The sequence below is a fragment of the Falco cherrug genome, chromosome 8 (genome assembly GCF_023634085.1).
Source record: "Falco cherrug isolate bFalChe1 chromosome 8, bFalChe1.pri, whole genome shotgun sequence".
Taxonomy (NCBI): Eukaryota; Metazoa; Chordata; class Aves; order Falconiformes; family Falconidae; genus Falco; species Falco cherrug.
Window position 1 is genome coordinate 57,197,532 of NC_073704.1, and position 14,759 is coordinate 57,212,290.

General features: G+C 47.4%; 1 protein-coding gene across 1 annotated transcript in view; it reads right to left on the minus strand.

Annotated features, from left to right (window-relative positions):
- SGCD (sarcoglycan delta) overlaps positions 1 to 14,308 on the minus strand; it is a 349,797-nt gene extending 335,489 nt beyond the window's left edge. Inside the window, exon 1 of the mRNA XM_055719223.1 lies at positions 14,161 to 14,308. The gene's annotated coding sequence lies outside the window, so the exon portion shown is untranslated. The remainder of the gene's footprint in view (positions 1 to 14,160) is intronic.
- Between the last annotated feature and the right edge of the window lie 451 nt (positions 14,309 to 14,759).

Here is a 14,759-nt window from a genome sequence, read left to right on the forward strand (position 1 = left end):
GAAGCAGCTTACAGCTCACACAGCCCACCCCAAGGCAGCTGTCCCGGCACTGCCCCAGCCCTGCAGCAAGCACACGCACGGCTGTGCAGCCCTGCATGATTACTTCAAAGAGAGAAATCAAACCATTTCAACGATGGCAATAAGACTTCAGTGATTTCCCCCCAGCTGAAGTGTTTAAATTTTTCCATCTGCCACCGCAAGGCTGAAGAAGTGAAGCTGGATGGTTTCTTCACACAAAGAGATGCCAGCGTTCCCGGGACCTATCCCTCCTCCCAGTCACTGCAGCACTAGCAGGGGTTAAGCATCACAAACCAACCGGACAATCAACCCTACAAACCCAAAGCGGGCCCTCAATCGCTGCAAACGGAGCAACAGGTCACTTCTCTCTCAGCTTCCACGCAGCTCTCGACCTCCCCAGAACTGGGTGCGCTGCCCACCGTCGTTCCTCTGACACACGCTTCTAACGGACCTCGCTCCAGAACCTTTGCACCTCCCGCCTTACCTCCACCCGCACACGGTGCTTCCACCCCCCAGTACAAACAGCTAATTAAACTAGTGGTCATCTGTATGGGGAATCATTTCGGCAATTAGGTCTGGAATGAAATGGTGCAGACGAGCATCGGCTGGCTGGAAGCACAAAAAGCGTGCTGACGATCGCAGGTTTGTCTGTATCTTGAGCTCAGTTGAACTTGTGATCCACAGCAGCCTCTTGTTAGCTTTCTTTCCATCTAGCTGTCTTTGGAAATTCATTTAAAACAAACCCATGACTCCCTCTAAGGCGCCGAGGCAAAGCAGGAGTGCAAACACGAGAAAGCTCTAGCAACTCAGATGCGTGGAGGAAAATTGAAATAATCTTTTGCTGCCACCAGATTAAGGCATCTGCAACTGGAAAGATGCTCCATGGAGCAGCCACCTGTTTGGGAAAAAAAACCCACCTAGGCTTGAATTTCAGGTGCCGTAAGAGACATTGAGCAATGCCACTAGGCTGCCTGAGTCGCAGCCACAGGGACCTGGCACAGCAAGGAGTGACCAGAGCCATCTCTCTCTGTTTTGGGGGGACAGCAGGACAGCAACACAGGCAGTTTGCGTTTGGAAACTCCAGTCCTGCCACCAGAAGCAATGCCACAGAACATGTCAAGTTACTTCCAGATTCAGGGCTCTGCCTTCCTGCGACCAGATAACTGGAATTGTGGAAATTCTATTTCTTTCAGCTGCCACCGCCCCAAGACAGCTCATGGCTGAGATCACAGCTGCTCCACAAGACAAAAGCTGGTTTGTTTTCAACGGCAGGTGTGCAACTGAGGCACAGCAAATCCCAGAAATAATGGAATGAAGAACAACAAAATTAAGTGTAGCCCATGTCTCATCATTAAAAGGACAATATGTCCTTCTACCACAAATGCCCCTTTTTAATGCAATGTCACCATCGAGGACCAGACAGAAAATTTTTCATGAGACAAAATTCAGAGACGTGCTGATTTACACCTGACGGTCCTGTAACCGCTGGGCAAGACTTTCCCCACCTTCAGTGACCAAGATGACAATCTAGCAAGTAAATGCTTTCTGCTGCTACAGCAGAGAGGCTTGACAGCTCTACTAGTCTCGGCACATAAGGTCACAAGAGACACGTACCCACCACAATCTGGTGCTTCAGGGGAGACCAAGAGCACAAAACCAAAGCAAGGATTTGGGAATGCCAGCCAGCCCCTTCTGAGGTGGGTATCTGTGAGGACTGTAGTTTTCTCCCACTGGTTTTTATTACAAGACTTGACATATATATTTCAGATTCTCCTGCTGAGAACATAGATAAGCGTCTAACGTTAAATTTTCCATAAAACAGAGTTACAATACAAGGCTAGTGACAAATGCTGGCATCAGAAGCCTGCAATACTGCTATGCTGATAGGGGTTTGTAGAGCAATGAACAAAGATGTAGAGAGTAAAATAAAAGCCTCTTATTTTCTCAACTTGCAGGTTTATTTCCGGAACCTTTAAAATGTGAAACACTCATTAAAGTTCCTTTGCTGGGCATGCAGATGGCCCTATGTCTTGATACTTCGACAACACTTGGTTTCAGTCAACATTAGTTCTAGTGTTCGATTTATTCCTCACAATAAATAAATTATTAAAGCTTATTACCATTGATTAAGTCTGTCTTGTAAACCTCAGGGCACCGCTTTGAAAATGTCGACGGTGAAGTGCAGCAGCGTCACACAGTGTAACACAGCGACACCACGGTGACGTGATCAGCGACAGGGATGCATCGTTTTCTTGATTTCTGATTCTGACCCCACCACTGAACAAAGCTGGAACATTGCAGTTCAGAGCGAGACAGATAAAAAAGACCACAATACCCACAAAAACTTATGTAAAACATATCCCACTTCTTTCACTGGCTCTCCACAGTTGAACATTCCATAAAAAAAGCCCAATGTTCAAAGACACAGACCACCGAGTTTAACTTCAATACAGGAAAAATTGATAGAAAATATAATAGAGAATAGAATCAGCAGGTGCATTATATACGCAGGAAGAGTCAGATATTTTGCAGACAGCAGTCAAGCACAACAAATCTGTCAGACTTCCCTGAAGGGGTTTACAAACATGAGAATAAGGTGACACGGTATGAGGGATACGCACACAGCTGATGCAGCACATACGGCTCTTCCCAAACCCTTCAGCAAAGAGTCCCAAAGAATCTTAGAAAGAGCCTAAAAAAAAAGGTATGCTATGGTGGGACAGCAAGAAAGGACGTCTTAATGATCAACAACTGGATTTAAAAAAAAAAAAAAACAAAAAAAACCAAACAAACCACAACACCAGAAATAAAGGAAAGAACACAGGAACATTTCTCACGATGATGGAAGGTTTAGGCACCATCTCAGCATCTGTGCTGAGACCCGCACCAGTCCATATACCCATTGATGCTCTGAGCAGGGGGGAGGGAGGTAATGAAGTACCAAACTTCACTGACAAAACAGAATGATTAAGAGTAGGCAAAATTACAACTGACATGAAAGCTGCGAAAGAGCCTCAAGACACTGAGATTGGACAGCAAAATGACAGAGTAAATTAAATGTTAATAAATGCAAAATATTGCACTGAAAAAAAAGGAGCATAACTGTCCACACAGACTGACAGGCTCCGAATTAACTGTTCTAGTGCAGAAAAGAGATGTAGTCATTACAGACAGTTTTCCGGAAAAACATCAGCGCAGCAGCAACCAAAAAAAAACAACAAACAATTTCAGAACTTTTCAGGAAAGATATCGAGATTGAAATACAAAATACCATTACAGCACAAAATAAACTCATGATTTATCTGCATCTTAAAAATGCACAGATTTCTGGTTATCCCATCTTTAAGAGAAAACATACGAAGACATGCAACAGTGATGGATCACAAGAGCAGAATTATTTCTAAATAGCGAAAAGCCTTAGATGTTAAGAATGAATCAAAAGTAGGAAAACATTGGGGCTCTACAGCTTGAAGAAGGGTCAAACCATCCAGGACTGATAAATACTGCATATCTCAGATAGCATGCTGGGCTATGCGAGCCCTCCGTCGGACCACCCAAGTCGTTCTTACTTTCTTGTGAGGCCAAGGACATCGTAAGGACAATTTCTGTTTTCTTGTGAAGTGTTAGTAGGATAAGCCAGAGTATGTTTAGATGAATTGTATTCATTGGGCCCAGATCTGTAAGAGACACTTCTCTGATTTTCATCTGCCCTGGAAGCAAAGATATTAAATAAGCAGTTAAACATTCGGCTCACAACCTGCCACAAAATTTTACCTTTGGTCTTATTAGGGTAGCAAATGGGAAACAGCGTACGAGGCTTGAAATTATGGAGTAGACTAGATTCAAGTTGCTTCTTAAGTTAAACAAACAAACAAAACCATCCAGAGCCACCTGTGCCATCTGCCATCCCAAAAGGGTGGATCCAAGTCCACCTGGACACTGTATTTTTCTATTTCCATCTGAAAAGCCACATGTTCTCTAATTTCCCCTTTACAGGCTGCAAGAAAAAGCAACTTTTGTTGAGTATACCTAGCAAGTACTAAACACAGCGCTGAACAGACACATCTACAGTACCAGGTATTACACACAGGTTGGGTTAGAGCACCCCGCGTCCATCTGACAATATATGCTGTTGTAGCCCAAAGACACGGGTCCAAGCTGGCTGAAAAGCCAAGTTCAAACAGATTAAAAGTTACAAGCATGGGTTCAAGCAGGTCAGAAGCTCCCCGTAAGTGGAAGAAAATGGAAGGGCCAAAAATAAAAGAAGTATTTTGATCCCTTGCATAGCACAAGCAGCATATGAAGACGAAGGGGGTTTGTGTCATTAGTCATAAAAAAGCCTCTTCCCACCTTAAAACCGGTCCCTGTTCTCCCAAGTTAAGCAACGGGTCAGGATGGAGCCAGCCACTTGAGGCAGCTGCTCTGTTACACCATCACCAGCGCATCCATCTTCTGGCCCAAGCTCTGGAAGCAATACTTCCACTGCCACCATACTCATGAACATGGTGGGAAAAGTTAACTACCAGCTGCTGAAGATGTAAAGTTTGGAGAAAACATTTCTGACATTTCAGTTCATTAACTGCTCCCATCTCTCAATGTCTCTTCTCTACCAACAAACCGAAATACAGCAGAATAACAAAATTCCTGACTTGCTGGATGTTCTGATGCTGAGAAAACTTTTACATTAAGAATTCACTCCTCCACACTGCATCATTTCTCAAAATATTTGATGGAACAAATATACTTCCACGGTAGCAAATTAAAAGGGGCCACAGCCGCGGTTTTTAGAGCCACCCTGCGAGCAGTCTCCACCTCATTTTTAAAGCAGTTTCATTTCCTAAGTTAGGCAGCTTCACTATCCGAAACAGAGCAAAGACTACTGGCAATATACTCGCATACTAAAACTAGTCATGGTGTGCTGCTTGGGTATCAAAAACCAGAGTCTGCAGCTGTAAAGGCAGGTCAAACACAGAGTAACCCACACTTGGAGTTTAACAACAGTATGTGGTCTGGCTTTGGAAATATGTTGTAATATAACAGGGGGGAAGCAGGGACAAATGACACGCAGCTCCCACCACCACAAGGAAGAAGAGAGCATCAGAGAAAGGTAAAGCAGGTTGCCCCCAAAGGTTCTGCTCTTCTCTCAGCCACTGATGATGTTCACTAAGCCATACTTCTGCTTGTACTTTCCCCACACATAGCAGCTCAGCCTCACAGGCGCTATCCTGGGTTCCCTTTGGTTACAATAAAGACTTGTCTTCCTCAAACTTCAGTTCAGACCCTGTCTTTGCTACTGCAGTAGAAACCCCATGGCATCAGGGGACATCTGGGACCCACGGACACGCATCTGCCGCACCCCAGAGGTGTGGTTCACGTCCCCAAAGGCAACATCCCAGCATCAGCAGCAGAGACCCATCGCTGTGCAAATACAACAGCACAACAGTCGGCCCGTTTCAGCTGCCTGCATGCTCCTCAGGCATCCTCAGGCATTTCTCCTCAGGGAAGCTGGAGAGGGAAAATACTGCCGGTTGTCACCATCTCGACCGATGACTGTACCAGCAAAAAACACCCCAAAAAAACAAAAACAAACACCACAACCAAAACCAACCAACCAAAGAAACCTACCACCAAGCACACATCACCACCTAAGTAAAACACATTATTAGAAGTCTAACCAAACCACTATGGGGAACAAGATCTCAGTGTAGGACAACACTGCAAGGAGTCCCCCAGGACACGCCGCCGTGCAACACGCACACCCTGCCTGCCTCCTCCACCCTCTCACTGGAGCCACGGGACGTGAACCTCTCGTAACAGTGCTGTTGAAAAAAAGAACAATGGTGAAGTTTAATTGCAACATTTTTCTATTTCCGACTCAGCTATAACAACTATACTATCCTCCATGTCAGTAATAAGAAGATTGTTAAATACGATACTTAAAATCATTCACCTCTGGCTTCACAAAGCTCTTTCAGGAAAGATCCATTAACAGAAAACGTCATTGCTGTAACACTCGGGAATTAGCGTGTAGGTGCTTTCCATCTAAACAAGTAAAATGCTCACCTTCAAAATTATTTTCGAAGTGTGAAATTAAAGCATGTAACAGCACATCGCATCAGTGTGCATAAGGGTCCATGCCATAACTGTCGAAGAGATACCAGCCGGGGCAGAGGAATTTAAACCTGCCTGTTGCTCAGCCGCCAAGAAGCTCTGCTGCTGCAGCCAGACAGAACAAAGGGAATCAAAGAGAACAGGGAAAAAAGCATAACAACAGATTTGTTTTTTCAGACAATTCAACCAATACATCAAATCTTTTATTCACACCTTCAAAAATCATCATCTGTTGGTAATTAATTACTGCATGCCCGACTCCATTCCCAGTATTTTCATTGACACCAGCGGCAGTAGGATTGGCCTCTTCCCTTTTAGCTAAACTCAAACCTGTAACTTGCTCTTGAACATCTCATTCAGATCCGATATCTCCTTACAAGTATCCATTTCTGATAGAGCGTAAAATAATCAACCTATCAAAGCGCTGCAGTTTCATCATTATCCCCCCAGAATTAATCATGTTTCAGTAGATGCAAGGCAAGCCTTTTGCCAGCACACCCTGTTAAGCAGGAACAGACAGAAGTGGATTTCCTAGTGCCTATACCGAAACAGTAATACAGCTAACGATTTTTCTGCAAAATGCTAGTGCAAGCTCCGTGAAGAAAACTGCAAAATAATTCAGCTATTCAGGACCAACATGTAAGCAGAAAACTGAGCAATACTCTGTACAGGACAGGATTCTCCTTTGGTCTTACTGAAACAGACTGAAAAATAGTCAGGTTAAATAAGATAATTTCTTGCTTTCAAGTTTATTTTGGATTCATTTCCTTGGGAACTCCAGTACACAAGAAGATGAAAAGTGAAAGTTAGAATACCTGTAAAACTTGATAATGTAAGACTGCTAAAATTCAGGGTTACTGTTTTACCCGAGCATGCCAGTAACAACAGTGAATTTTATCCTCCTTCAGTCAGATAGCGTAAGGTAGAAAATCCACTTACATGCCATTTATATCCATAAAATAAGTTGCAAGAGGAGCAAGGCTGCCCATGCTGACACTCCAAAAGAAAGTTTATGCTTTCTGCATAAACAATTTTGTAATTCAAATATATATAGACAGACAGAGCAGAGAGATTTACAGGTTATTTTTTAAGTCATGGAAAGGCTCTCATGCCCCATGCCACGGCAATGCATTTTGTACACGCACACAGCCAGCTCTCCGTGTAGCTGAGGCTTCACTCCCCAGCTCTGCTCTTCAGATGTCACACTTGGACCAGTCGAAAAGTCAGAATAAAAGCCGGCAGTTGCTGCAACGCAGTTCTGAAAGACTTCAAAAAGTTACTGGAGCAAGACAGACTACACAAGATTCTTCCCTAAGAAGTCAAGCTAGCAGCAGTTCAATAGCTCAAAACAGCTCTCGTTTAATTAGCTATTTGCTATGTATAAGAGAGGCTGTAGGAAGTGCCCAGTGCTGCATCCTCATTTGTGCTTTGCTGTGATCCATACAGCAGCAATTCAGTCCTGAGTGAAACAGAGCTCATTATCCAGCAGAGATGAACTCTCCTCAGGAGAGAGGTGTTCCTCCTGCTGTTAATAGCATCGGCTCGATATGATCGCCCCCACCGCCTGCTCCGAGCAGAGCACAGCTGATACGTGAAGGCGATACAGGCAGTTTGCGCACTGGGAAGGACCTGACAGAGCTGGGCTGGAAGCAAGGATGGAGACCAGCCTCCCACAGGAATGGAAATGCAGGCTCTTCGTAACTGGGCAGGTAAGATTTTGAAAGTAAACCCCAAGCTGGCTCTGGTTTGAATTTGTTTTTACAAGCCAGCGCAGAAGATGGGAAAGCCTTCCGCGGGAGGCTGGCTGTCCTCCCTGGCTCACAGGCACCTCCGAACGATGCTCCTTTGGCTTTCCGATTAGCACATTCCACATTTGCCAGCTGGACACATTCCCTGTCTAAAAGCGGGGTAAGGCCCTTATCATCATCCCTCGCAGACCCTTGGCTCGTGCTTTAAAAGAACACTTCCATTTATTTAGGAAGGGTCCAGCACAGAGATGGGTCATGCTCTCCAACCAAGCCAGGGAGAGGGTTCGGAGCCCTGCTCCACTTAAACTGCCTCGCCCTACCAGGGTGAGTAGCTTCACCTGCTCTACGTACCAAAAGGCTCAGTAAATGGCACCGCATTGATCTCAGTGGTGTAGGAGCACCGATACCTGCTCTGAAGAGCAGAGCCCTGGAGCCGGCCGTGTCACACGCTGGGCTGGTGGCAGGCGGGGAATGAGCTGGGTCCCCCAACGCTACCTTAGTCGATCCAGCTGCAGGAACTTCCCATCCTTTTCTTCTCCTTCATGCTTATCATCATGCTTTTATCTGGCAGCATTTTAACAGCTGTTTTCTTATCACATTAAACTGACATCTCCGACAAAAAACAAATGTCTAATTCTCCTGGATTTCAGCACAGTATGCTGCAGGGGAGCAAATCTCTACTGAACCATACCGTCTATTTGCCTGAGCACAGATTTTACTCTTTAACCAAATACCTTTCCCATCCTTGAAAAAATATCAAATGAAAGAAAAGAAAAAAAACAACTCTGTGACAATCTTTGGCTGAGACTTTCCCCCTCAAAAGACAGCAGGCCAGCCCTCCAGCCCGTGGCACAAACGGTACAGTGCCGGGGAAGTCAACAGAGCTCTGCTGACTTACGAGATCTGGCCTGAGGATGAGTCATGTGGATTACTTGCTGCTTGAATTTCAGCTAATTCAAGGCGTTTGGTTTTGTTTTGTTTTCCTTATCTCTGGATGCGCTGTAAAGCTTTAGCCGCTAAAGGCCAGCTCCATCATTTCTTCCTAAATATTCAGGAAAGCTCCTTGGACCTACGTGATTTTTTCAGGCGTGCAGCTTCTTGGATCCGGACACATCTTTTCTATTGCAGCCACCTACTCTGCCATCTGAAATAGTTCATTAACCTACAGATTAAGGCAGCTACTTTTGATCAGGAGGTGAAAAATCACAGCTTAGCTCTGAGCTTTAAAACAAGAAGGAAAGGCGGGGGCGGGGGGGACACACCAATCAGGGAGGGAGGGAGGCTTTGGGACTCCTTTCCCTGCCATCAGTCAGAGCGACATGGCTCTGGCTGCTGGCGTTTTTGGGTGCCTTGTGTGATACGGTCTGTTCTCCCTCTGCTGAGCAATCCAAGCACTACAGAGAGTAACGGAGCTGCCTTGCAGCAAGAGGTCCTTCAGTCCTGTCACTGTTGCAAGGGAACAAACTCTATTTCGCTGGCTAACACACACAAAAAAAAAAAAAAAAGGGAAAAAAATAGAAAACTAGCCTTGGAGCTGTGCTCAGCCCCGTGCTCCCCTGTCCCCGGCAGCGGCACACACCGAGGCCGGGGGAGCACAGGGCTGCAGAGCCGTACCCGGCTGCTGCAAGCCCCCACAACACAAGTCCCTGCTCGCCTGCCCACACAGCACATCAGCTGGTGGCCAACCACTGCTATAGACCAGGCACGGGCCATCCAGCGATGGAGCAGCCCTGGCTGCCACCTTTCCGAAGAAGAAATGAGCCTGTCTTGCTGCTCACGAGTCTTCCATACAAGGCACAGGTAAAACCACCGGACCATCATTTCAGCTGCTGGGGTGATCCTAGCAGGTCTTGCCTCATCCCAGCAGTGGACAACATCTCCCTGGACGTGGCCCAGCAGCGCTCTTCTGTGCTCACAGTGGCTCTCCAACACCCAACCTGACAAACGCTACCGCTCCCTTGGGACAAACAGGGCTGATAGTAGCCACGCTACCATAACCCAGCAATACCAGCTACCACTTGAAAACGCATTAGACTCAGGGAGCCTTCCGTGCAGCACCAGATCTTTCAAACCATCATTAAATTAAAAGAATAAAAATAGTAAAACCCCAGCATCCATATCAGATTCTCCAGCTAAACTGTGGTGATGCTGAGCTTTCACAAAGTTTTCACCTCTGTAAGGAACCAGTATCCTCCTTTGCTAAGCAGCAGAGCAGATAATCACCCTAGTGCTCCATCTTCAGTGAAAAGCAAGTTTCTCCATTTCTCAAAGGTGAAAAAAAAAAAAAAGCCCAAACAAACAAAAAAAAGCACATAAAACCCTCAACACCACATCTGTTATCACTAGCTCTACCGAAATGCAACAGACCAGCAGCTGAAAATATGTCAGAAATCAAGGGTGGAGGCGGGTAGGGGGTGGAGAAAAGAATAAAGGCTTGACCCCAGAATGGCCAGACTTCAGGTGTGACCCATTGCCTGGCAATGCCAATGGGGTCTTCCTGAACCATTTCAGAAGTTAGATACAAGCCACGTCCAGGTGGCTGTTATTAGGCTGTTATTGAGCACAGCTGATTATCTCAGAGGGGAAGAAAGAACAAAATTCAGAGGGAAAACACACAGGTACACGAGTCATACTTACCCCAGCCCTTGATTAGTGGGCTGGGAAAAGCATTCTGTTTCTTTTCAATATTTAGCCCAAAACTGAAAAAAATACCAGCTTTCCCATAGGATCCTTCTTAAACCTGGGGAGAGGGGGAGTGTGAAAAGTAGTTCAGACCTAAGATTTCTCAAGGTTATTTAAAAAGACATCGCAAAGTTCCTTACTGTGTTTAGTAACCTGCTACCCCAAAAAAAGTTAACAATATGTTTCCAAACTACTCCAGACATATTCAGCAAAAATCTGTTAAAATCAATGAGAGACAAGCTGTTAGCTGCACATTGTGCTGGGAAGCTGCAGATGAAACGTAGAAAACTCCAATGCTTTCACTCCACATCCAGAAATTCAAACATTTTCAGTTACCTCATAAATCAAAGTTTGTCATTAAGCTACACCTAACGTGCTATCTTGCCAAAACCTCTGGAAAAAACATCAAGGAAGCTGTTAAAAAAAAAAAATAAATAATACAATCACTAGGGAAACACTTCCCGGGTGAGGAACCATGGGCTGGTGCAAATCCTGCCTCAGTTACCGCTCTGAGGGCCCATGGTACTGAGGCAGATCTGCTGGGGGCCAGAGACAAACGGATATCCCAAGGGGGACAGTGTGTGAGTGTTTAGACTGAGATACTTCCCCCTTCAAGCACACCTAAGGGACTCAATATAAACTAATAACAGAGCCCGAGACTCTCACAAATGAAATAAAAGCAGGAGTAGACAACGGAGAAAGTTAATTTTTCACCTAGAGAACTGCAGTGTTAGAAGATTGCCCTGGAGGTTTTAATCAATGCAAGTGAATCTTTTATATTTTTCTCCACTATTCCCAAAATAAGTCAATAAGATGCCAGCACTTTCTCAGCACAGAGTGACCATTTCCCAGCAAACCTGAGTTCGAGTCTTTACCAAAAGAACTAAAGAAATGCATTATGATTTCAAAGAAAAATAGCACGCAAGGGAACAGAAGCAGCAGGATAACCTTATGAGGCATGGTAGGTTTTCAGAAAAACTTTTTTACTTCTTTTACTCTTGAGGTTTATTAGAAGAAAACAAAGACTAGTCTAACCAGACATTGCCTGTGCACAAATACACCTGCAGCTACCCTAGCCCTTAAGAACAGCAAAACATTTGAAAATGCACACCACCATCAGATACTATTTGAAGGCATTTCCAGATCCAGAACCTCCTCCCCCATGAAAGCACCTACCTCTCCATCTTCATCACAGGTGACATGAAACCCCCTATGTATTCAAGCAACTTCTGCTGCACCCATCTAATAACCCGCTCCATGCATGTGTACTGTGTCCGCACACATCACCTTGAATAAAGGGCAACAGACCACACTGAGTAACAAACTTCTAGATAATTATCAACATCTGAATAAATGGCACTGCCTGTCTGAAGGTTTGCATACAGACTCTCTCTCGGCCAAACTAAAGGAAGGCAAGGAGCTTCCTCAAGTCACAAGTCAATTTACAATCCCACCTTCAGCCAGAGCCTGGATAATCTGTTTCTCTAAGCGTTAAAAAAAAAAAAAAGTCTCTCCATAATTTCCCCTTTGTAATACTCAGTATGAATACACAAAACAAAAGAGCTGTCACTTCTTATGTTTTAAAAGCTTTAGGCAAAATTAGCTACTCTAAGTTACCTGCAAAAGCAAAGAGGTGCAAATGAGAAACATCAGGGCATACATCCATGATTCTTCAAACAAAGCGTTGGAAGTTTCCAGAAGGCACAATAAGGATAGAGTCAACATCCTCAGTGCACTCCAACACAAGAATTCCAAGGACTTCAAGGGGCAAAGACAAAGGTAATTTTTCAGTGGAACCCAGAATATTGCAACAGCTGTACCTATGCTAATCAAAGGGCTTAGAAGCAAAGTTCAGGCACTGTATTACTGAGAGGTGATGCTCTCAGAAAAGCTTTTACTAAAAGGAATCTGTCTAGCTTGTTTCCAAATGATGACTCTTATTTTTCCATTTATCAGTATAATTTTCCCCTCAAACCGGCATTCAAAAACATAGCTCTTCCTCGGGGGGGGGGGGGAAAGGTGGATTCTCAACTAATATACATCAGTATGAGAAGTCAGTGGCATTATGTTAATTTATGCCAAATGAAACATGACCAAGATTTCTCTCCTTCAAGATGAAGCTGGGGCAATTATGGTCATTTATAGCAGATGCCAGTCCTCGCAGCACACGGCACGAGAGCTCGTTCCCATGCCTGTGTAATGTCACAGAGTAAATCTATCTGCTAGCAGGAGGAGGACTCCGTTCAGCACACTAATGTAGTAACGTCACCGGCTGACCTATTCTGCCCACCACACAGCGGAGAGTTGTTCATTTTTCTTTTCAATGAGACACTACGCGAGTGTTGATTTAATGGTTCATTTATCAACCCCTCTGAATATTAAGCAATTCATTTTGACTTAATTTGGACAATTCAATTTCACCCATCCTCTCTCTCCTTGAAAAATGCGAATTGCTGTCTAGGGAGAAGCTGTTTTAAAAGTTGACTTAACAGGAAGTACTTGGATCCATGGATTTTATACCCTTTCATAGCCTGATATATATTTTATCTGATTTTTTTTCTTTGCCTTTCACACATTATACCCGAAATCCACAAATGCTAAAGCAAAGATACTTCAACGAGCGTTCTTGACACTGCAGACCAAAATGCATCTTCTGCAGTACTAGCTACTCCCGAAGACGACCACCAGAAAATTAAGTGCATTGTCAATACAACCAACAAGCCTATGAAAATCTGTAATACTTAGGGAAAGGAGCTTCTCACTGTAAATCCATTACTTTTCTGAGAAAGTTCTGTTACTGGATACACTTCCCCAATAGGGAAAAAAAAAAAAAATCAATGCAGGAAACACTTGTGCTTTAGCCTCGCCTGGAAGCGGTGCGCGGTACCCAGAAGTTTGCATCCCGGCGGGCGCCCAGGGCGACGCGCAAGCCCCGCTGCGGGGCTGGGCTGGCTCCGGCGCGGCTGCCCGGGACCTGCCCCGCCACCGACCGGCGGCAGCGGCTCCGCGGGGCCCACCGGGGGTCGCGGCACCCCCCGCACCTGTTGGTCACCCCCGAGGAACCCAGCCGCATCCCTCGCCCAGCCAGGCGCTCCCACGGATTTTATCTCCCCACCCCCGGATCCAGCCAGATTCCTGCCTCCTTCCACCTGCTGCTCCCGGGGGGCTGAATCCTCCGCTCCGCAGCACCCGCACGCTTTTAACGTTCTGCTCATCGGCTCCGTCCCACCGCTCAGCCCGGTCCCCGGCAGCAGCCCCGGCGGGTCACTTCCCAAAGTCCCCTCCCCACGGCCGTGGCCGCACGGCCCCGGGAGCCTCGCCCACCCCCCCAGGCACAGCACATCCCCCCCCGCACCGCTCGGCCGAGCCTTCCGGAGGGCCCGGCAGCATCCTCCCGCCGCAAACGGCCACTTTTCCCTCCGGCGATGCGAACCCGGAGCCACCGCGCCGCGAGGGAGGGATGCGCGGGGCCGCGGCGGGGGGGAACCGGCGGGACGCGGCTCCCCGCGAAGGGCAGCTCCGGCCGGAGCCCGAAACTCCGCCAAGTGCGAGAGCGGGGCCGGGCCGGGCAGAGCCGCTCGGGGCCCGCGGCGGCACTCACCTGGGCGGCGGGGCGGGTCGGCCCCTCAGGAGATCATGCCGGCGGGGCCGCCGGGGCGGGAGCGCGGGGCCGACGGAGCGGCTCCTCCGGCAGCGGGGGCGCGGCGCTGCCTCACGCCGCGGCGCAGAGCCGCGCGCCTCCGACACGCGGCCGCGGCGCCCCGGCCCCGGGGGGGGGGGGGGGGGGGGGGGGGGGGGGGGGGGGGGCGGGGGGGGCGGGACCGGCTGTGCCCGCCCCGCCCCGCCCCGCCCGGCCGCGCCCACCGCCCCGGGCCCGCGCCGCTGTCCGCCGCCGCGTCGCCTCGGCTGTCCGCCCTTGTCCCCCCTGTGCCTTTCTCCTGTCCCCCCGCCTGCCTCACTTCGCGCCGCTCCCTCCCCTTTCCCCATCCCCCTTTTCCTGACCCCCCTTTTCCCGCCGCCTCCCCCCTTTCCCCCCACCGTTCTTCTCCCTTCCTCCTCCTTTCCCCCCGCGTGCCTCACTTCTCGCCGCTCCCTCCCCTTTTCCCATCCCCCTTTTTCCTGACCCCCCTTTTCCCGCCGCCTCCCCCATTTCCTCCCATGTTTCTTCTCACCATCCCCTCCTATTTTCCCCCACCTTTT